The sequence below is a fragment of the Elaeis guineensis genome, chromosome 1 (assembly GCF_000442705.2).
Source record: "Elaeis guineensis isolate ETL-2024a chromosome 1, EG11, whole genome shotgun sequence".
Classification (NCBI taxonomy): domain Eukaryota; kingdom Viridiplantae; phylum Streptophyta; class Magnoliopsida; order Arecales; family Arecaceae; genus Elaeis; species Elaeis guineensis.
The window spans coordinates 75,066,376-75,092,007 of NC_025993.2; the positions used below are offsets into that span (position 1 = coordinate 75,066,376).

General features: G+C 34.8%; 1 non-coding gene across 1 annotated transcript; it reads right to left on the minus strand.

The window, feature by feature from the left end:
• Positions 1-5,707: 5,707 nt before the first annotated feature.
• LOC140854916 (small nucleolar RNA R71) lies at positions 5,708-5,814 on the minus strand. Its single transcript, XR_012138010.1, has one exon. It is a non-coding gene; the product is annotated as a small nucleolar RNA R71 (small nucleolar RNA).
• Between the last annotated feature and the right edge of the window lie 19,818 nt (positions 5,815-25,632).

A 25,632-nucleotide genomic window follows, 5' to 3' on the forward strand; every position in this document is an offset into this window, starting at 1 on the left:
GGCTTGATCGTAAAGTAAATCAGGTACATTATTATATTACACTAACTCTACATTCTTAGTATTTAAAAATATGAATTATATTTGTTGGTCTGATGCTGCAGCAGAAATTATATCCTTTTATGAATAAGTTAGTGTCAAGATCTTGATTCATCCTACCTGATTATAGATTGATGTTATTAAACAGCAAATTTTCACTTATTATGTATTGATGTCTTCTACTTTCTAAATCTAAATGTCTTGATATTAGTTTTTGCATATCCAGTTTGATTGATTCTCTAATATCAATTAATGTCGGTTGCATCTTAGACTGCTTATCATGTATGATGACCAGAATAAGAAACAATCTTGAATTGCTTGAAATAATTTGTGAATGCAAGGATGGAAATTTTTGTATAGTCATATTTTTGAAGGAGAATTTCTGTATCTCCAAAGAAAATTCATTTTTACAAAGTTTACTTTTTGACAATGAGCTCACAATTTTATTTGACATTTCTTGGTCTTGACCTCAGATAACTTAAATGAAAACAAATTGAAGAAATATGGCTAGTTAAGAATATGCTGTATTTGTCCTTGCAGGATTAGATCTATTTTAGAGTTTTTCTTGACAAGGAATGATAGTTTTGATCTTGAAAATAAGAAAGGATATCAAAGAGTATTCTTAGTCATTGCCACCACATGCATGCTTTCTTATTAACTTTAAGTAAGTAGTGCCCTTATTTAATGACTGGCTTCTAATTATTTTTTCTAATACTTAGACAATTTTCATATCTTGATAATGGTTCAAGTTTTTATCCAGCATAATTTATGGAGCAAATTAGCTCACCACAGTTTACTGAATAAAATAAAATATAATTTAAAATTTTAATACAATATATTTAATTTCTTATTTATAATTATATTAAATAATTATTATTTTATATATAATAAATTTAAAAAAAATATAAAATAAGTTTTAAAATATTTAATTATAATTTTTTAAAAAATAAAAACTATTAGCGATGATATCATATCATTGTTAATATTTTTTTTAAAAAATAAAAAATTATTAGCGATAGCATTAGCGATGGCTTGTAGTTGCTAATAATTTTTTAAAAATTATAATTAAAAAAATTAAAAACTATTAGCGATGGCAGGTTATCGCTAATGTCGCCACTAATAATTTTTTTAAATTATAACTAAAAAAATAAAAAATTATTAGCGATGGCATCCTGTCGCTAATTATCATTATTAGAGACAGTAAATCGCCATCGCTAATAATGACAATTAGCGACGAAGATATTTCATCAGATTTTAGCGACGGCAAGCCATTACTAATAGTATTAGCGATGGCAAACTGACTATTAGCGATGGCTAGTGATTATCCATCTCATAAATTATAGATTGTAAAAATTAATAAAGTTAGATTTCTAGAGAATGATATTTTTAATGGGAGTGGAGAATCATGAAACATTATCCTTGAGATAATATTGGGCCTGTAAAGTAGACTGAAGTGATAATTCTTATTATTATTCCTTGGGATAACATTTAGAAGGAATCGCCACTTTATCAAGTTTCACTCCATGAGATTTTTATTGTCGATGAAGTAACTATTTAACTACCACCATAAACGGATCAAGGGACAGCTCTCTGGAGATCATTAGTATAAAATTATATGATATATTTGATAGATATGGATAAAAAAGATTGATGACCTTGAGACATTCTTACAAGCCATAAAATATGAGAACTCTTTACAGTGGTTGGATGCAATAAAAGGAAGAGCTGAGCTCTATGGATAACAACCATGTTTAAAAATAAGTTAACCTATCTAAAGGATGCAACAAAATAATTTGTACAGATCTATATGACTAAAAAGAATCCCAATGAAAGGTCAAATAGTATAAAGCCAGACTTGTGGCAAAGGAGTCTACATAAAAAGAAAGGCATTGACTATTCTTTTTTTAAGATTGTCATAGCCTTTGTAACTCATTTTGGCCTAAAGCTATGTCAGGTGGATGTAAGAACAGCCCTTTTTAACAGTGATATAAAGAAAGAGATCTATATGAAATAATCTAAGAATTTTTATGGTCGGTGGACAAGTGCATATGCTTTGTAGATTAAAAAAATTCAGTTATGAACTTATACAGACTTCCACATACTGGTATCTCATTTTAATGGATAATCACTTTCTTTGAGTCTAAAGATAAATACTATTGATTAATGGATATACCCAAAGATCAGTGGGTAAGTTATATTCTGCTTGTCAATAGTAATTTTGGTCCACTTAAAGAAACTAAACAGTTTTTATTCCAAAATTTTAAGATGTAAGATATAAAGTGAAGTTGCTTATATTATTGGTATTGAGATTCATAGAGATAGATTCTTAGGGCTATTTGAACTACCTTAAAGAACTTACATCTATCGTATAAAATTTGAGATGAAAAATATTTCTTTGGATGTGCTCATATTGTAAAGGGTGATAGGTTCAATAAATCTAATATCCAAGAATTAAGATAAAGATAGAAGAAATAAGGTTTATAACTGATTTATGTCACAAATTGACAATAAAAAGTATCAATTAATATCTAAATTATCTAACTTTATTAGAAATTGATACTTGTTATTATATTTTGCAGAAGAAGAGGTCATCAATAGAAAGAACAAGGAAAGAGGATTCCAACGGCATAAATTTTATGCAAAACGGAGTTAAATTGACCCAGAATTGAAGAATGAAGAAAGAAGACTCAATTGGGTCAAACCGAGTCAAATCAGGTCAAAATTGATCAAAAATCAACTGATTTGGTGATCTGGTTAGCCGCCTGGTCCACAGCAACAGGCGCCTGGACCATGGACCCATCGGCGCACCATAAACCAGCCAATCAGCGAGTCTCGGCTCACCGCAACGCATCGCGAGCCCGATCCACGCGCGGTCCAGGGCTCATGAGGAGAGAGAAGAAGGTCCGAAGGGCAACCTGGTAACTTCACATCACTCGATGGTCCGATCTTCTCTGATCAAGATCCAACGCTCCACATTTTTGCGCCATCGGACGGCCACCATCGCAGCCGGTCAAGATCCAACCGTAATCAAGGCAATTGCAAGAATCAATAAACACTAGGACAACACGGGATCCTTCTGCAGCGCGATCCAACGGACGAAATCTTCCAGCGCCTTGATCGGACGGTCCGCGATGCATCCGACCTGATCCCATCTCTGCAGCACGATCCAACGGCAGCGCTTCACCCAGATCGTGATCCGACGGCCCAGAATCGCTTCCGGCTTGATTTATTAGATGAATTGGGTCCTTTAGATGAAGATCGGACGGCTGAAATAATTTTAGGGTTTCTTGATGGATTTAAGTGCTTTTTGAGCGAGATTTGAGCCCCTAAACCCCCTAACAGCCCTCTAAAACTCTTAGTCCCACATCTAAAGTTTTGAAAACCTTATAACCCCAAATGCCTATAAAAAGCCCCAAAGGCCCTTGTTTTAATGATTCTGCCTTCCGATCAAGCTTGTAACCCTAGATAGTGGGGTTTTTAGCTTTCTTCTCAAGCCTCGAGCTTTGAGTTTTTGTAATAATTTTTTTTTATATAAAATCTTATTTTTATATAATTTTATCTCTTTACATTATGCAATTTATTTTTCTTGCAATTAGGATAGTTTAATTTATGCAATTTAATTTTATGCAATTAGGTTAGTTTAAATTATGCAGTTTAAATTTATGCAATTAGGATAGTTTAATTTATGAAATTAGGGTAGTTTATTTTTCTGCATTTAAATTTTGCAAGTAGATTTAGATCATGTCTAGCTAAGCATCCCTTCTAGGGTTTGCGATGAAGCTAGATCATGAGTAGGGGTTTTACATAGGGTTCTTTCTTTTTCTTAGGGTTTCTTTTTCTTCCTCTTTTGCCAAGAATTTTTGATGAACTACAGTTGGGTCAGAGTCCCTTCATAGTTCATGCTTGATTCAGTGCATAGGAGGAGAAAACCTAAGGGATCCTAGTTACTACTCCCCTGTAAAGAATCTTGATGGGTTATCGTTGGGCCTTAGTCCCTTCATAATCTATGCTTGGGAAAGACAAGAGGAGTAGTCGTTAGGATCAATAAGAAAAATTCTAGGTAGAATTTCCTAATCTAGATCTAGTGGATTCAAAAACCCTAGATCCTTAGTCTTATTGTCTTTAGCAAACAACTTTCGATTTTCGATTTTCGTTAAAGCTCGCTTGAGCATAGATTTGAAAATCATTTTTAAACCAAGTCTCTGTGGGATCGACCGTACTCGCTGGTCGTGCTACTCTGCACACTGTGCGCTTGCGTTTTATTTACAAATTTTAAGATTTGCACATCAAGTTTTTGGCGCCGTTGCCGGGGATTTGGCATTTTAAATTATTTTCAAATATTTGTTCTTCGTGCTTTATAACTCTCTTTCTTTTTCCTTTAGGTTTCTAGATTTAGTTGGTGATTGCTGAAAACTCAGGTACGCTTCTAATTTTCTTTTATTATTTTTAGTTAATTACTTTTCCTTTTAGACCTAATCATTTGAATTTACTTAATCACAAAAAAAAATAAAAAAATAAAATAAAAAAAAAGACATTTCATAATCGTGAAGTAAAATATCAAAATAAAAAAAAAATTCTAAATTAAAATCTTTTACATTCTTGGTCATCTTGTTTATTTGCATTTGCATTTTCATAATTAATCTAAGGGCATCAACCCATTAACAAGATAAGGTGGGGATTTCATTACCCTTCCTTAGCCCAAAAACCATCTCCATCATATTGCATTACCTAGACCTTTAATCTTAAAATCAATTAGACGTCAACCTTAAGGAATTCGAGCTCAATAGGACAAGGAACCCTAAGAGTTCTACCAAGTTTGAGTTGTTTGATTAGTTGGTGTCTAGGCAAGTCCCTGAGGGTGGTTTGTTAAATTGGTTCAGTTGCTGGCCTGGCCAACTCGTTTGGTGTCTAGAAAGGCAACGATGAGTGAACCTCCCACCTCTTATACTTACCTGGCTAACTAGTTGATCAATCTCCACTTGGAAGGCTTGAAGGGTCATCTTGGAACAGTTAGGAGCTGTCTAGATTTAGGTTAACCCTAGGATAGATTGAGTTTAATTTATTGTTTCACTTGTTTGAAAAATAAAAAAAAATTATTAAAATTTAAATTAATTTGGTTACTTTTCTTTAGATTTAGGACTCCTTAGGATCTTTTCTTTAGAACTTTTTCTCTTTTCTTTCTTTTTCTTATACATAAAAATTTTATAAAAAAAAATTGTATAAACATCGAGAACCGTACACCTCGTGTGTGGAGAAGAGTGTCGGGTCGTCTAGTTAGAATTGAGTCAATTCCTGTTGTTCCAATGGCTGAACCAATCCAACCCATGACCCTTAAGGATTTGTGTTATCCAGTTGGCTCCATCCAACCATCTTGTATCAGGTTGCCACAACCCACAGCTAACAATTTTGAAATCAAACCTCAAATCATAAATATGCTTCCAAAATTCACAGGATTAGAGGATGCTTATATATTTATTAGAGAATTTGAGGAGGTATGTGCAACCATGAAACTGCAATTAACAGAGGATGAGGTCAAACTTAGATTAATCAACTTTGCCCTTAAGGATAATGCTAAGAAGTGGCTTTATAGTCTGCCAAACCATTCTGTCACTACCTGGGAGGGCTTTGTGAGAATATTTTTGAAAAAGTATTTCCCCATCATAAAACAGCTAGGATTAGGAATGAAATAAATCAATTTTACCAACTAGCTGGTGAATCATTTTGGAAGTACTTTGATCGTTTCAAGAATCTTTTGACCCAATGCCCACACCATGGAATAGAAACTTGGAGACTATGCCAGATCATCTATGAGGGGTTAGATTCAAACTCAAGAACCATGCTAGAGTCCATGTGCCAAGGCCAATTTATGGACAAAGAAACTACTGAAGCTTGGCAATTCTTAGAAGACCTAGCCGAGAAAAATTTACAGTGGGAAACAACTAGGGAACCTGATAAAGCTACACCTTCAAGAGGAGGAATGCATCAAATTCAACCAACCCTAGCATCAGAGGCCAAGATTGCAACCTTAACACGTAGATTGGAAGCCTTAGAATTACAGAGACCAGCCAATGTAAATCAAATATCTGCACCCATGTGTAAAGGGTGCAATGCACCAGACCATGTCTTAGAAGAATGTTCCTACTCGAATGAGTGTGCACAGGTGAATGCCACCTATCAAGGACCATTGAACAATCCTTATGCACCCACATATAACCCAGGTTGGAGGAATCACCCGAATTTCTCATGGTCCCAGAATCCTAATGTAGGCAATCCAAATTTCAATCAGCAAAATCTAAGGTCCAACCCAGTGATGAACAACCCGCCAGGCTTCCATGATAATGACAAGAAAATTACCTCTTTAGAGAAAAGCCTAGAAGCCATGATGAAGACACATACCAGCTTTATGCAAACCACGGGTCTCATAAATAATAACACCCAAGCTATAGCCCGTCTGGAAATGCAAGTAAGTCAGCTGGCTTCGACCATTAGTGAACGAGAACATGGTAGGTTACCTAGCCAACCTGAGCCAAATCCTAGGAACCAAAATGGTCCACGACCCCAACAAGGAAACCAAGTTAATGGTGTAAATGCCATTCATACCTTAAGATCGAAAACAAATAGACAATAAGGTAGTTGCACTTGATGATATAGAGGACTCATCTGCCGAGTCACCTTCTAAAACTACTACCTTTCAACCTCAAGCACCAGAAACTGAAAATTCACCTAGTCCAGTACTTAAAAGTCCTAGAGCTCCTTTTCCAAACAGACTGAAATCCAATAAATCTGAACATTTAGACAAAATTTTAGAGGTATTTAAACAAGTCCAAGTTAATATTCCTCTTTTAGATATAATCCATCAGGTTCCAACTTATGCCAAATTTTTAAAAGATCTTTGCACTAGGAAAAGGACCACTAATGTACCAAAGAAAGCATTTTTGGCTGCAAGTGTCAGTTCATACCTATCTAGCCATGTGCCAATTAAATATAAGGACCTGGAGCTCCAACAATTTCTTGTGTTATTGGAGAAACAATATAAAAAAGGCTTTGCTAGATCTAGGAGCTAGTGTGAATATCCTTCCATATTCGTGTATGAGCAACTAGGATTAGAAAAACTTCAACCTACTGGGATCACATTACAGTTAGCCGATAGATCTCTCAGGATCCTAAGGGAATGGTCGAGGATGTTCTGATAAAGGTTGAAAATTTTATTTTCCCTATAGATTTTATTGTTTAGAGACTGAGCCAGTTGCGAATCCTAAAGGACATATACCTGTCATTTTAGGAAGACCATTCTTAGCTACGGCCAATGCTGAAATCAATTATCGAAATGGTCTAATGAAGTTATCCTTTGGAATATGACCATTGAGCTTAATGTTTTTAACTTAGAACAGGAATCCTCTTCTCATGCTGATGTCAATGTAGTCAAGATGGTATTTATGAATCATTGACATTAGTGATGATGAAGTCGACCTAGAGTCTAACCCCTGGTTAATCCATGAGTCTGAGGATGTCAATGAAATACTTAAGAAAAAATCAGATTAATCAGGAATCGACACTTCCTACTGAACCAATCATTGAGATGGTGAAATCATCACCTAAACCATCATAGAGGAAGCACCCATTTTAGAATGAAATCCTCCCAGAACATCTCAAGTATGCATATCTAGGACCCAAAGAAACTTTGCCTGTAATTATTGCATCAGACCTAGATCCCAAGCAAGAGGAGGAGTTAGTGTCAGTTCTAAAAGCAAATCAAGAAGCAATAGGTTGGACCATAGCAGATATCAAAGGAATAAGCCTTCTATAGTTCAACATAGAATATACTTAGAGGAAGAGGCTAAACCAACAAGAGAAGCCCAAAGAAGGCTTAATCCAGCTATGAAGGATGTAGTTAAAAGGAGATTCTGAAACTCCTAGATAGTGGAATAATTTATCCTATTTCTGATAGCTCTTGGGTAAGCCCAAGTTCAAGTAGTACCCAAAAAATCTGGGTAACAGTGGTTCAAAATGATGCAAACGAACTTATCCCAACTAGGACCCAAACGGGATGGAGGGTCTGTATAGACTATAGAAAGTTGAATGCTGCGACAAGGAAAGATCACTTTCCTTTGCCATTTATTGATCAAATGTTGGAAAGACTAGCGGATAAGAGTTTTACTATTTTCTTGATGGATACTCCGGTTACAACCAGAATCCCATAGCCGCTGAAGATCAAGAAAAGACTACATTCACCTATCCATTTGGTACTTTTGCCTATAGATGAATGCCCTTTGGACTATGTATGCACCGCAACCTTCCAGAATGCATGATCAGCATGTTTTTCAGATATGATAGAAGATTTCTAAAAATTTTTATGGATGACTTTTCTATTTTTGGCCTAACCTTCTCCGAGTGTCTGAATCACCTGCAATTAGTTCTAGAACGATGTAAGGAGAAGCACTTAGTTCTCAACTGGAAAAAATGTCAGTTTATGGTCAAACAGGGAATAGTTCTTGGCCATGTCATTTCTAAAAAGGGGATTGAAGTGGACAAGGCCAAAATAGATCTAATTGCAAGTCTTCCACCACTAAATCTGTGAAAGAAATACGTTCATTTTTAGGTCATGCTGGATTCTATAGAAGGTTTATTGCCAACTTTAGCAAAGTAGCACGTCCACTGACTAATCTTTTGGCAAAGGATACCAAATTTGAATTTACTCATGAGTGCTTGGAATCTTTTGAATTTCTAAAAAAAGACTTGTATCAGCTCCAATCATTCATCCTCCTGTCTGGTCTGAACCATTTGAATTAATGTGTGATGCGTCCGATCATGTTGTGGGCGCAATCTTAGGTCAACGGATAAATAAGCTGCCTAGAGTGATATATTATGCAAGTAAAACCTTAAATGATGCGCAGCTTAACTACACCACAACTGAGAAGGAGTTCCTTGCCGTTGTCTTTGCTTTAGAGAAATTTAGATCTTATTTGGTTGGACCCACACCATTGTTTACACCGATCACTCAGCCATTAGACATCTCCTAGCAAAGAAGGATGCCAAGGCACGCTTAATCAGATGGATTTTGCTCCTTCAAGAATTTGACCTAGAAATTAGGGACAAGAAAGGCACTAGAACGTTGTAGCAGATCATTTATCCCGAATTCAGTCGCACCATCTAGTGAACCACCCATCAATGAATCTTTCCAAATGAGCAACTCATGTCTGTGTCTACTGAACCTTGGTTGCTGATATTGTAAATTATTTAGCCATAGGTAAGATATCTTCTCATTGGACTAAGCAGGATAAATATAAATTTTTGCCCAAGTGAAGTATTTCATTTGGGATGATCCTTATCTTTTTAAACAATGTCCTGATCAAATTATTAGAAGGTGTATCCCAGATAACGAAGTCATGAATATTTTATCTTTTTGTCATGATCAAGCATGTGGGGGTCACTTCGCGTCTAAGAAAACTGCTGCTAAGGTTCTCCAATGTGGTTTTTATTGGCCCAATTTGTTTAAGGATACTCATGAATATTGTAAAAGTTGTGCTCAATGTCAGAAAATGGTCGAATCATCAAGCAACACATGATGCCACTCAACCCAATCTTGTAGTTGAAGTTTTTGATGTTTGGGGGATCGATTTCATGGGACCATTTCCAAATTCCTTTGGAAATGAATATATTCTAGTAGCAGTTGATTATGTTTCAAAATGGGTAGAAGCAATTGCATGTAGAACACCCGATAGCAAAATGGTCATTAAGTTTCTTAAAGAAAATATTCTCTCCCATTTCGGTATTCCTAGGGCAATCATTAGTGATCGGGGAACCCATTTTTGTAACCGACCTTTTGCAACATTGATGAAAAAGTATAATGTCACCCACAAATTGGCCACACCATATCATCCTCAAACTAGTGGGCAAGTTGAAGTGTCAAACCGACAAATCAAACAGATCCTGGAAAAAAACTGTTAGTGCCAATAGAAAGGATTGGTCTTTGAAATTAATTGATGCACTTTGGCATACGAACCGCTTTCAAGACCAATCTAGGAATGTCTCCTTATAGGATTGTGTTTGGTAAACCATGTCACTTGCCTATTGAGATAGAACACAAAGCCATGTGGGCCATCAAACAACTAAATACAAATTTGAACGACGCTGGAAACCATAGGAAGCTTCAGTTGAATGAATTAGAAGAACTTAGAAATGAAGCCTATGAAAATGCAAGGATATACAAGGAACGAACCAAAGCATTTCATGATCAATCAATTATGAGAAAAACTTTCAATATCGGATAAAAGGTGCTCTTATATAACTCTAGATTACATCTATTTCCAGGAAAGCTTAGGTCTAGATGGACAGGACCATTTTTAGTAAAGGAAGTCTTTTCACACGGAGCTGTTGAGATAGAAAACCCAAGTAATGGTGTTATCTTTAAAGTTAATGGTCAACGATTAAAACCATTCTTGGAATTACCTGTCGAGACTGTTGAAGATGCCATGGTTCTTTATGAACCAACTTATTCTGATTAAATTGTTCGAGGTTTGGTCTTGCTGAAGACATAAAACTTAGCGCTTCTGGGAGGCAACCCAGCTTATTTAATTTCTAATACTTTTTTTGTTTTCAGTTTGCTTAGGATAAATAAATTAGATAAACTCCATTGGGGACAATGTCGGTCAAGTTGGGGGAGAGCTTGAACAAAATCAGGTGTTATCATTTCTTTTTCCTTCCACTATGAGTTATTTCTTGCATTTAATATATTAAAAAAAAAATTTGAAATAAATTAATCTAGAAAAGAAATAAGGGTAAGTTAGAAAGTATTTGCTAATAAATGTAGTGAGTCACAGAGAAGATTAGCTGGTTAGACTCTTGGTGGCCTAGGTCATTTAAAGACTATTAGCACTTCCAATTGCACATGCACACTAATAAGGTAAAGTAGGTGTTAATTGTAAGGCCAATTAAGGATTTGAGTATTATTTAAATTAGATAATTTTTTCTACACCGAATTGAAAAAATTTGAATTTAAGGAAAGAGCTACCTGCCTGAAATAAATGAAAAGACAGAGTAAATGTGGATTGCCCTAAGCCTAGTAATCGGGTCTCTTCACCTAAGTCAAGTGTTGAGATTCGCATCAAACGGTGGTGGGAAGGCCAGGATGCTCAGCAAAAAAAAAAAAAAAAAAAACAGTGTGAAAGCTACCTTAGTTCTTTGTTTAATCTGGGGTGTATAAAAATTAATCGAACTAAGTTATGAAAAATGATACAATTGGCCTGTACAAGTTAATACTGAAATACTAAGTTAGTTATCACTCACACAAGTGCTATAAAACTTTAAATGTACTCTAAGAAAGCTCCTAAGTAGACTGACTACCGATTCTAATTCGAAGCTCATTACTTAGTAATACTAGAAAACTTCTTGAATTTCGATCTTAAATTAATTTGCAAAGGAAGGATCTTTTTGGAATATGATCTTATTTTGGTACATTGCTAAGGACTAGCAATGATTAAGTTGGGGGGTGTGATTTATGTCACAAATTGACATAAAAAGTATCAATTAATATCTAAATTATCTAACTTTATTAGGAAATTGATACTTGTTATTATATTTTGCAGAAGAAGAGGTCATCAATAGAAAGAACAAGGAAAGAGGATTCCAATGGCATAAATTTTATGCAAAACGGAGTTAAATTGACCCAGAAATTGAAGAATGAAGAAAGAAGACTCAATTGGGTCAAACCCGAGTCAAATCAGATCAAAATTGATCAAAAATCAACTGATTTGGTGATCTGGTTAGCCGCCTGGTCCACAGCAACAGGTGCCTGGACCATGGACCCATCAGCGCACCATAAACCAGCCAATCAGTGAGTCTCGACTCACCGCAACGCATCGCGAGCCCGATCCACGCACGCGGTCCAGGGCTCATGAGGAGAGAGAAGAAGGTCCGAAGGGCAACCTGGTAACTTCACATCACTCGATGGTCCGATCTTCTCTGATCAAGATCCAACGCTCCATATTTTTGCACCATCGGATGGCCACCATCGCAGCCGGTCAAGATCCAACCATAATCAAGACAATTGCAAGAATCAATAAACACTAGACAACACGGGATCCTTCTGCAGTATGATCCAATGGACGAAATCTTCCAGTGCCTTGATCGGACGGTCCGCGACGCATCTGACCTGATCCCATCTCTGCAGCACGATCCAATGACAGCGCTTCACCCAGATCGTGATCCGACGGCCCAGAATCACTTCCGGCTTGATTTATTAGATGAATTGGGTCCTTTAGATGAAGATCGGATGGCTGAAACAATTTCTAGGGTTTCTTGATGGATTTAAGTGCTTTTTGAGCGAGATTTGAGCCCCTAAACCCTCCTAACAGCCCTCTAAAATCTCTTAGTCCCACATCTAAAGTTTTGAAAATCTTATAACCCCCAAATGCCTATAAAAAGCCCCCAAAGGCCCTTATTTTTGAGAGAGATTTTGGCCTTCCGATCAGGCTTGTAACCCTAGATATGGGTTTTTAGCTTTCTTCTCAAGCCTCGAGCTTTGAGGTTTTTGTAATAAATTTTTTTTATATAAAATCTTATTTTTATGTAATTTTATCTCTTTACATTATGCAATTTATTTTTCTTGCAATTAGGATAGTTTAATTTATGCAATTTAATTTTATGCAATTAGGTTAGTTTAAATTATGTAGTTTAAATTTATACAATTAGGATAGTTTAATTTATGAAATTAGGGTAGTTTATTTTTCTGTATTTAAATTTTGCAAGTAGATTTAGATCATGTCTAGCTAAGCATCCCTTCTAGGGTTTGCAATGAAGCTAGATCATGAGTAGGGGTTTTACATAGGGTTCTTTCTTTTTTTTAGGGTTTCTTTTTCTTCCTCTTTTGCCTAGAATTTTTAATGAACTACAGTTGGGTCAGAGTCCCTTCATAGTTCATGCTTGATTCAGTGCATAGGAGGAGAAAACCCTAAGGGATCCTAGTTACTACTCTCCTGTAAAGAATCTTGATGGGTTATCGTTGGGCCTTAGTCCCTTCATAATCTATGCTTGGAAAAGACAAGATGAGTAGTCGTTAGGATCAATAAGAAAAATTTAGGTAGAATTCCCTAATCTAGATCTAGTGGATTCAAAAACCCTAGATCCTTAGTCTTATTGTCTTTAGCAAACAACTTTCGATTTTCGATTTTCGTTAAAGCTCGCTTGAGCATAGATTTGAAAATTGTTTTTAAACCAAGTCTCTATGGGATCCACCCGTACTCGCTGGTCGTGCTACTCTGCACACTGTGCGCTTGCAGTTTTATTTACAAATTTTAAGATTTGCACATCAGCAAGCTACAAATCCTTCCACTGACTTCACCAAGTCATGTAAAGGATTAAACACAAGCTGGTCTAAAGATACCTAAATAAGTCACACTGATTCACTTTAATGGCATGGGTCTGTACGAATCGACTAGTGACCTAATCAAAACATAATCTACCATGTTGGCCAGGTAAGTAAGATCAGCGGAGGGATTTACCCTTAACTCACCGTAGACACATCTAGGTGAATAGCTCTCAATTAAAAACCACTTGATCGAATCTGCCAAACTTATCTTAGACACCAACTGGTTAATTTGTTTTGATTTGGTATACCAGAAGATTCGGGCTCAACCACGGAGCCATGATCATAGTCCATTTATTAGGGTCAAATACATGGACTTGATCAAACTTCAACTATTGAGATTGATTTAGAGAAATACTGACCTAATCTAATTCAATACTTGATTAGATTTAATCAATTTCTCTACTTGATCTATATGTATTTCTAACCCTAGGTCTAACCCATTAAAAGGACCTGATTCATGCTAACCCTTTGCTCATCATATTATGTGGTATCTTAATGATCTTCAATTCTCAATTCTAGATCATTCAAATTTAATTCAAAATTAAGTGTGTGAAACATGTGTTTTAGTTTGTAGAACTATTCTACAAGGATTTCAGATGAAGCATATCATATATTTTAATACATGAAAATAAATTTTCATAATATGTTTAATAATTAAACATACATAGGTATGATCTAAACTTCATTCATACATCTCATGTATCATGATAACTTTTAGATCAATACTAATTACATCATATTTAACATGTAATTCAAATCTAAAATAATTTTATATCTGAATTTTATCTTATTATAATGAATCATAAATTACTTTAGATCTAATCTAAATATATTTATGATCAAAATAATACATAAAAGTCTGTTCACTTTTTTCTTCATGAAACTGGATCACAATGATACCCTACACATCATAAGAGAACCCATCGAATACACAAAAGAGAAATTAATCTCTTCAATCTCTTATGACCGGATGGTCTAGTGATCTTATCAATCCGAGTACTAGGCTGTTAAGATCTGAAATCTAATTCCATATATAATTACATCAACATGCAATTATTGATAAAATTATTTTATGTCTTGAACATATCCTTGATCTCATCAATTATGTTCTTCATCTAATCTAATTAGATTTGATGTATCATATATATCATATCAAATCTAAAACTTATCTTATACTTATAAAATATTAATTTTAGATTTTATATCAAATAAAAAAATAATTAGATGTAAATATGAATGCATAAGAAATTAATTTCTGATAAAATCTATTTTCGTAAAGTGCTAAATTATGATAGGATTCGATCCAAATATCCATCGAAATGGATCCAATTTAAATCTGAGATAATCCTCACTTCATAAAAATAAAATAAAATTAAAATTTTATTAAAATAAATTTAAAATATATTTTAATTCATATTATTTTTCATCAAAAATTCAGTAACAGTAGAATTTCGTTATAATAGATTTATAACAACCTCAATCAACCATTGATTAGGCACCTCTAATCCAATCAAAATCAGATCAAAAATTTTATATAAATAGATTTAAATGAGATTTAATATTACACAAAAAAATTAATTATATCTCATATAAATAATTATAAAAAATTCTATTTTGTATGCATATATTTCAAACCTGGCTCTGATACCAGTTGAAGGGAAGGAAACAGTTTCCCTTTAAAATGCCCAAGTTGCATCTAAATTTTTTTTTAATATTTTACTTATTTATGGATCAAATTCTTACCTGAATCATAGTAGAACCAGAGATCAAATCTCAAATTATCTGATATAAATCTTCGTGGAGGCCTGGATATGCAGACCCTTTACTTTGCATGCACGTCAGGTGCTGCAAGAAAGCAGGATGAACTCCAATCCAATTGGCTTCACATACATAATCAATCGAAGGATGAGATGTGATAATATGATATCTCACACCAGTAGGTAGGATACCCAAGAAGGATCCATGCCCAAGGAGAGGAGGCAGCAACAAAGAGAGAGATGTAGAAGATGAAGGACCTCTCTCTTCACACGCTAGTCTCTCTCTCTTTTTCTCTTCTCTCAATTTGATTTATTTGCTATTCTATTCTCTTCTCTCATTTATAGAAAGAGATCTTCTCTATTTATAGATGATTCTCATAATCCAATGAGAGAAGGACTCTTTATTTAAATCTGATTTGAATTGGTTCAATACTCATGAAAGAAGGACTCTATGAGATATAATTGCCATCACTTATGACATCCACTTTGCACCCACTCTCACATCCACTTGGGATGCCCCAAATAAGTATCAAACTAATTTTTGATCATGCTTTATGAGTGGGTATTCTCAGTGCAAGTAGAAATACTCATATCTCATCCAAAACAGGTCTGATTCGAGTCCGATTCGAAGTTGGTTCGAAATAATTTCGAAAGGCTGTCAATCCTAAACTCTTTAGGACCTTTATACCAAGTTTAACTTAGATTTTAGATCTATTTAACTCTAATTAATTCAGATCTAATCTAAAATTAATTAGTACTTAAATTTAATCTTTCATATATTTCATGGATCATAGATAGAAATTGTTCATCTCCGGGATTGAACCTGAACCTCATGTGTAGTGCTAGCTAGACATAGTCAACTCTTCAATCCCGTTTGACCCATAACTCAATTCTCAATCAAGTTAGCTTATATATTCAATCAAGTCAAGTACTTCCAGATTGGACATATAAACATAGGTTAATTTTTTTCTACTTTGTCTGACTTGTGTGTGTGACTCCATAGGTTCAAACATTAAGTCGGTAGCATAGAAACCAATTCTTATACTAATCGAGATACCATCTAGCAATAATTTTCAACATCCAAATAGGTCGAATTATCACAAAAAAATATTTCAGAACCCATACTCATGGTTACCGCATAATTCATCCTTTTGACCCTGGATACTCTAGGATGGTCTCAGATTAACTATCAACCAAGATTGCTTCATCCACATTGTATATCAACCTTTCAATTCCATCTCATGGATTACCCTAGCCAAGGCTTTACTAAATTAAAATACAGCGATACATCAAAGTATGGTCGAGAAACTAATTGAAAAAAATATCAAAATCCTTCGATCCGATCGAGGAGGAGAATACTTATCCAATAAATTTCTAGATCATTTAAAAAAAAAAATTTCTCAAAATGGATCCCTCCTTGTACACCACAGCTAAATGATGTAGTAGAAAGGAGGAATCATACTTTATTAGATATGGTGTGGTCCATGATGTACCTTACAGACTTATTTTTTTTTTTTTTTGAGGATATGCTCTAGAAACTGTTGTCTATATCTGGAATAGAGTACCTTCAAAATCTGTGCCAAACACTTCATATGAGATATGGAGAGGAAAAAAACTTAATCTTAAGTATCTTAAGATATGGGGCTGTCCAGTTTATGTTAAAAGAAACTTTGGACATAAGCTGAGTGTTGGGGTAGATAAATGCTTGTTTGTAGGTTATCCTAAAGAGAGTATAGGATATCTCTTTTATCATCCCTACTGAATAAAAGATATTTATCAGTAAACATACCACTTTTATGAAAAAAGAGTTTATCCTAGAAAGAGACAGTGGAAAGAAAATTGAACTTGAAGAAGTTCAAGACCTACAAATGCAAGTAGAAGATTCTTCTTAATCAGAAATACCTATTGATGAGGTACAACCATAAAATACACCTCCTCTCCGAAGGTCGGATAGAGTATGAAATGCACTTCTAAGGTATGGATTCATTATTGAGAATAATGAAGCCCACGTCATTGAGAATGATGAACCTTTGATCTATACAAAAGTCGTCATGAGTAGGGACTCAACAAATGGCTAGAGGTTATGAAATCCGAAATGAACTTTATGTACTCCAACCAAGTATAGACTTTGGTTGATGCACTAGAGGGTGTGACCCCTATTGGATGCAAATGCGTCTATAAGAAAAAGATTGGAGCAGATAGCCATGTTGAAACCTATAAAGTCAGATTAATGGCTAAAGATTTCAGATAAAAACAGGATATTGATTATGATGAAACATTTTCAGTTGTTGCCATGCTCAAATCTATACGGATTATGCTTGCAATAGCAACATACCATGAATATGAAATTTGGCAAATGAATGTGAAGACCGCCTTCCTTAATGGTTATATTAAGAAAGAGGTTACATATCTCAGCCAGAAAGATTTGTCTCAAAAGAGAGAACAAATCAGATATGCAAGCATAAAAAATTTATTTATGGATTAAAGCAGACCTCGAGAAGTTGGAACATCTGCTTTGATATTACAATCAAAGAGTTTGGCTTTATCAAAAATATGAATGAATCTTATATATACAAGAAGATAAGTGGGAGTGTTATTATCTTCTTAGTTTTATATGTGGATGACATACTTTTCATTGAAAATGATATCCTAATATTACAATTGATCAAGATATAGCTATCAAGTAAGTTTTCCATGAAGGATTTGGGTGAAGCATCCTATATACTAGGTATAAAGATCTATAGGGATAGATCTAAGAGGATGTTAGGCTTGTCTCAATCTAGGTTTAGCATGGATGGGAGTAAAAGAGGTTACTTACCCATGAGTCAAGGCATACATCTTTTTAAAACGATGTCTCCTAAAACATCAGAAGAGAGAAATAGAATGAGTTCTATTCTCTATGCATCGGCAGTAGGGTTGATTATGTATGCTATGCTATATATCAAGTCTGATGTTGCCTATGTCTTAGGTAAAGTTAGTAGATTTCAGGCTGATCCAGGAGAGGATCATTGGAAAGCAGTGAAAAATATTTTTAAGTACTTGAGAAAGACTAAAGATATTTTTCTAGTATATGGAGGATCTTATCTAAATCTAGAAGGTTATTCTGACTCTAGTTTTCAATCAAATCTAGATGATAGCAAGTCCACTTTAGGGTATGTCTTTACTCTAAATGGTGGATCAGTAAGTTGAAAAAGTTTTAAGTAGCAGACTGTAGCTGACTCAACTACTGAGGTAGAGTACATAGCTACAAGTGAAGCCACCAAAAAAGTTGTCTGGATGAAGAAGTTCATCACTGAGTTGGGTGTCATTTTTGAGATTGAGAATCTAGTATCACTTTACTGTGATAATACTGGAGCAGTTGCTCAAGCAAAGGAACCGATGTCTCATCATAAATCCAAGCACAATCTAAGGCACTTCCATCTCATTCGTGAAATAGTCGAAAGACAAGATGTAGTCATTGAACGAGTAGAAACAAAGAACAACATAGCAGACCCATTCACTAAGGCTCTACCACAGTAGCAGTTCGATCGCCACCTCGATTGTATGGGGATAAAATATAAGGATGATTGACTTTAGTGCAAGTGGGAGATTGAAAGGAATATGCCCTACAAGCCAATTGAAATTTATATTTTGATAGATTTTTCTTGTAATCTTCCAGACTTATATAATTGATATTTTATAAATAAAAGGTATTTTTTTCATTATATATTGTATCTTACTTTTGTAATGATTATGATGAACTCCATATATCAGGGTAATGGTTTTAGGGTTATGATGAGATCATACTTATGAGACCTAAAATCTTAAAAATTCTGATTTAAAATATTTCTAGTCATAGGAGCATTGAGTAGGGGATCAATATTTCGAATAGACTAGCACTTCCTATGTATGCTCGATGGAGAGGGTGGCTGATCTCATAAGCCACTTGTGTGAGATACTAATACAAGGATATTGATGCTCATTAGAGAATGAGTTTACTGAATTGATCCGACTTAAGAAACATCTTATGAAATCTACTTACCCGTCAAAAGATATTTTCTTACAGTGAGAGTTGTGCATGTAATCCTTTGATCTGAGACTACCATAGAACTTTATATACATGAATCTATATTTTGGTTCATACTCATTCATGACTTAATTATGTACGGGATGATCTGGATATGGTAGAATGTGTATGAAGATTGTGAGTAGGTCAATATACAATCGATCACTCTTGGTAAGAGGAGATCGCATCCTACTTGCTCTGATCGATTGATGATTCAGAAAGTCTTTGATCAAAGCAAAATGAACATTAAAAAGAGTTTCTAATATTTTATTAATCGAATCATCATTAAAGATTAAAAAAAATATGAGTATGATATTAGATTTGACATCATTCCATATCCAGAGTCATATTCGAGGTGCAGGAAGATCGCAGGATCGAATTGCATGATAACTTCTACTGAAGGATATTTTTGATATTTTTATCAAAATTTTATATCTTTTAGGTAGACATGATATATTACTAGACATCAATCTTGTCTTGTGGGTTTGATCGAATTAAAGAGTTTAATTCGATCGTTAATTAGAAAGGGTTCTAATTGCTGAAATCGAGTTAGCTCGATTGGATCTAGATTGGTTAGATTAAATTCTAATCAAATCAGATCGACTTGCACTTAGATTCACTGCTAGCCAGATGTAGAATCCAATGGGTCACACATAAAGAAACTTGATCGGGGGTCTAATTAGATTAGATCATGTTTGTAAAATTGACATGCTAGCACATGTTGCAAATCTTAGCTCCTTGTTTCGAATCGGGTTTAAAATTGATTCCAGATTGGACTAATTAAATTCAAATTGATTTAAACTAATTTTGAGTATGAGTTGGGTTAGCCCTTGGCTACATGTATCAAAAATTTAGCATCATGGAACTAGGTCCCCATGCATCAAAAAAATTTTTTGCGCATGGGATGCATTTATTGTGCGCAAAAATAGATTTGGCATCCCATGAGATGGGATGCCCCTTCCTCATCTTTATCCAATGTTCCATGGTGAAATAATTTTTGAAAGAATTGTGATTTAATTCTAAGCATGGAGGAGTCCTTCTGTGGCTTAATCACCTTTTGGTTTAATCATGAAAATTGGTTAAAATTTGAAAACTAGCCTAATCTATCGATGCACCTAACCTAGAGTCCATGTTGTGAAGGACTCTTAGCTAAATGTCATGCCACTTCTTAATTCCAAATTTTTTCCATGCTATCTCTTGGTTAGCATGTAAAATTTGATCCATTGGATGGGCAAAGTGTGCTGATGTGTGATGGAGAAAAAATACACCAAGGAAAGCTACGCGACGCATCGGAGAAACATCAAAAAAAATATTCCAAAGAGTCTTCTATGCAAATCATCTCTTGAATTTTTTTTTCAATGATTGTCATGTGTCAAAAGGTTCCAGATAGGTGTAGGATTTCATCAGGGGGTGTGAGAATTTTTGATGGATACGAGATGGCACGTGGAGGGGGCATGAATCAAATTCGAAGGTGACCTATCGCTAACTATTTAAAGGGGATGCGCTAAGGGATTTGATTCATTCAGATTTCTATTTTCTTCTCTTCTTTCTTACATACTCTCCTTATTATCCAATTAGTCTCTTCCTTTTATTATTAAGACAAGTCCAAAAATAGTGAGAACAAGTTCGATTTTGGGACAAGAGCCTAAGAAGAGATATAAAGAAGACAAGGAGAGAAGAAAGGTAGGATAGGAAGGAAAGGAGGAGAGAAAGAAGGTCCTGAGGTCCTGCTGCCCAAGAAAATTCTCAGAGTGAGAATTTTGGAGGAGGAATCATCTTAAAAAGTTGGTGTCCTGATCATAGTTTTGTGTGGATCACCGTTAGAGGACGAATACTTGGGTGCCTGGTGGAGATTCTGCCAAAATTTTGGAATAAGCGATTCAAGTATTCTTCTATAGCTTGAATTTTATTATGAATATATGTTATACGATTGTTAATCATCAAGGAAGTACTGGTTTAACAATTTATTATTTAAGATTTTATAGTTTAAATTTTTGAAATCCATTATGCTTACATGTCCACCCTGAAACCCTACATAATCTTGAATTTACCAATTGAACTTATGAAGTTTTAATTGAGTTAGGATTTATTAAAATCCTATTGGGTTTAAGAAAACTATACTAGCACATGGTTAAATCTATTTTTTCTCAAAACTTCAATTGGATCAAGTCCATTACATTGAGCCTAACCTAAATCCATTAGGGTTTGTCTGGGTGCCTAATTGTGAGCCCAAGAGGATTAGATTATATCAATAAGTTGGCAATCTAATCTCATCCTTATCTCTTTGATATTTCTTTTTGAAGTGGAGAATTGATGGAAAGAAGAGATGATACCATCCCCTTTTTTTAGAAGGTCCAAGGGGCACCAACCTCTTGGAATGGAATGAGGAAGAGAGAGGGGCCCGCCCCCTCCTCTTGGTTTGGCATGGAAGGAAAGAGAGAGAGGATGCGTGAGAGGAAGAGAGGGGGGCCCGCCCCCTCCTCTTGGTTTGGTGTGGAAGGAGAGAGAGAGAGAGGAGGCATGAGAGGAAGAGAGAGGGGCCCGCCCCCTCCTCTTGGTTTGGCATGGAAGGAGAGAGAGAGAGAGGGGCCACGCCCCCTCTCCTGCATGAAAAAACCTTAGATGGGGTGCCAAGGGTTGGTGCCCCAACTACCTGCCTCTTTTGATGAGGGGCACCCAATCAGTCTGCCTATTTTGACTAGGGTGCCCTATCTGCTTACCAAAAGAGGTTAAAATTCTATCAATTAAGTCTGATTTTAATAAAAAATAATCAAATTAAAAAGGTAGAAATCCTTATAAGATAAGGACTAGTCTTTTTAAATTGATTGGTTCTTGATTTGGATCAAGGAAGGGTTTATATAAAGAGATAGTCTCTTAAGATTTCAATTAATTAAATTTTGTGAATTCGAAACTCTTCCTCTCTCCTCTCCATGCCTCATCCTCTCTTTTTTTTTCTTTTCCACGCCTAAGGGTTGGGTATCCATCTTCCACATGCCAAGAGTAGAGAAGGGTCTCTTCTACAGCATGGAATAAGGAGAATATGGCTGCAGTTCAAGAGTTGAAGTTGCAGTCAAGATCAATTACTGATCAAGGTTCAAAGAGACAAAAATTTTATTTGAAGAAGAAGGATCTACTATGAGAAGAAGGATTCAAGGTTGATCCTGGTGATACCTGTAGAGGTCGGATATATGTGCGGCTCAAAGACCTTCGAATCTGAGATCATCGAAAGTGGTGTATTTCTAACTATACAAAGGTATTAAGATTTGATCTTATCTTTGATTTTATTTTTAGATTATATGCATGTGTTTATTTTTGGACTTGGGTAGGATTAGATGAGATCTAATGCATGTGGGGTTAAAGGGTTTAATCCGATTCATTTTTTGCTGCTCTTGAAAAAAAAAAATTTGAAATCTATGCATGCATCTTACTCGATTTTCTAACACTAGTATCAGAGTGACAGATTTTTAAAGATATATATAATATAATTTTTATCTTAGATCTAAAAGTTTTATTGATTTAAAATTGATCTTATGCTAGTATAAGGTTGTCCTGATAGAGAGCTTACCCTCTATATTGAAAAGGTTATCCTAGCACAAAATTAATCGATTTTGAGAACTATTTTTAAAATAATTAAATCAATCTTTTAAATATGAAAATTGATATATATGATATGTCATATTTCATATTTAGATATAAAATTAGAATAATTAAATGTTCGCATCAAACTGGTTTAAGGTTGTCCTGGTATAGTATTTACCCTCTATATTGAAAAGATTATCCTAGTTTGATGTGAACCATTTTTTTTTAAAAATATTTTTAAAATATTTTAATCATTATTTTAGATCTAATTATATACATATTTGATATATATATATTTTTAGTTTTAGATCTGAAATTTAATGTATATGCGATATATGTTTATAGTTTAGATTTAAAACTATATATATGTGATATATGACATTAGGTTTAGATCTGAAACTATTTCAAGATCATAAGCCATTAATACATGCAGTGAAATATAATCTAAAAAATAGTTATAGAATCTAAAAATTATGTTATTGTATGTGGATATGGGTTGAATAAATTAGGTCTAGTGATCAAACTATAATTAGGATCAAATTGATTAGATCAGGCTAAAATTCATTATCGATTTTGAGCAGTTGATTGAATCTTATCAATGATTGATTAGGATTAGGTCAAAAAGGCTCAAAGTCAAGTTTAGTTGTAGTTGGTTGCATCGATTCATATTTTGATGTGAGTGGTTGACTCAAGATGAAATTTGATTCAATAGTTTGGGCCCATTTTAATATGTTAACCTGATCGATTCTAATCGACCAATTTGGTGTCTAAGATAAGTATTTAGATGGTGGTTATTTAATTAGTTTCATTGTCTGATCTGATCAATTTTGATCAGTGTCTAAGGAAAGCAATGGGGAGACCCCAACTCGCTTAACTTATTTGGCCATTTTGAGAGATTCAGTTTCGTATAGGATCACTTGTTGACATGAGTTCACCCATATCGACTAGGTTGGTGAGACATGTGGATGTGCTGATCTGAATTTGATCAATCGGATGTCAGATCTACTGATTTAGAAAAGACCTAAATCAAAATTTTCTCACTAAATATTAAGTCTAGAGGTCTTCCATCATTGTAGAGATGCGGGTGCCTTCCTGGCATTGATCGTTCTCGATTGGTTACAATAGTTTGGTTGTATCGAGAAGGTATAACCACTCTATTGGCATTTGATGTCCTAGGGTAGAGATGGGGTTAGGTCTAATAACTATTAGTTGAGGGTCTTAATGATGGCTTTGTGTTTATTAGTGAACGATGGGTCTGACTTAACTAAGAAATATACCAATAACTGTTAGGTGAGGCCACAGAATTTAGAGACCAAGCCCACTGCATCTGCCTAGTGAAGCAATGGATAAGGTGTTATCCACTTATTGGTCTATGCTCACCAATAACTGTTAGGTGAGATGTGTATAGATTATTGGGACCGCAGTACCCACTTGAAATCGATCACGTATAGATTTTCGTTTCTCCATCCGAAGAGTGTGGGAGATTTGAGAAAATAGTGGGAGTCTTGTTTATTTTTAAAGTCTCTAGAATAAATATTTTTATAAGTACAAATATCTAACTAGAAACTGTTCTTTCTGTAGATAATTATGTCGAGTTTCAACCCTTTAGCTTGTATCTTCGATACCAATAGGTTTACCGGTACAAATTATAAAGACTGGCTTCGAAATTTGAGAATTGTTCTCAATTCCAAGGAACTTACTCATATCCTTGATCAGGATGCGCCTGTGTTACCAGCTCGTCCATCTCTTGATCAATGAGTCACACTTGAGAAGTGGATGGATGAAGATAACAAGGCAAAGTATTATATTTGGCATCCATATCCAATGATTTTCAGCGACAGTATGAAGACATCAGGACTGTCAAAGAGATGTTGACTCACCTGCAAGAGTTGTACGGTGAGCAGAGTCGCACAGCTTGCTTTGAGATCTCTTAGAGACTATTCAAAGCAAAAATGCATGATGGATAGTCTGTCAATGATCATTATTTGACAATGATCAAGGACATTGAGGAGCTTCAGAAACTCGAGATGAATATGGACAAAAAATTATAGGTGGATTTGATCCTCTAGTCTCTTCCTAATTCATATGGATAGTTCATCATGAACTACCATATGAATAAAATTGATAGCATTTTATCTGAGTTATTGAATATGTTGGTAACAGCAGAGAGCACCTTGAAAAGTTCAAAGAGAAGGGGTACAGTTCTGATTATGAAGCAAACTTCCTCTAAGAGAATGATAAGTGGTATATTTTTATATTTATTGAAGCTATTTCTTATAAAAATAAATAATTTTAAAAAATATAAAATTAGAGCATATTTATGAAAAATAGATGTCAATTTAATTGAGTAATTTTAAGTACCAAAATGATGAAAAATTATTGAGTAATTTAATACATATCTTTTTTATTTTTTAAAAATAAATTAGAGCAAAAATTAAGCCAAGCTATCTTAAAAATTAATTTTTATAGCCTTCGATGCACGGTGGACCGACCGCTCGATCCACAGATTCGATTGCGTGGTCCACTGGGAAACCTTTGCGGTGCACGATGCGGTTCACAAGCGAGTGGGAGGTTTTCGTGAATGGATGGTGGAGATTGATCCCGAACTTGATCCAAAGGTTGCTATTCATTGTCAGTTGAAAAGAAAAAAATCTGTGCACTATCCAATGGCCAGAAATCCATTCGATGTTAGATCTGATGGCTATGATTATTTTCGACTGAGAATAGGAGGGGTTTTGCACGATCCGACAGCCAAAAACTCATCCAGAGCCTGATCAGATAGCCAACGTTGTTCCCAACTGTGATAAGGACTTGATCTACATGTTTTGGGCTGATCTGGGCGGTCCATT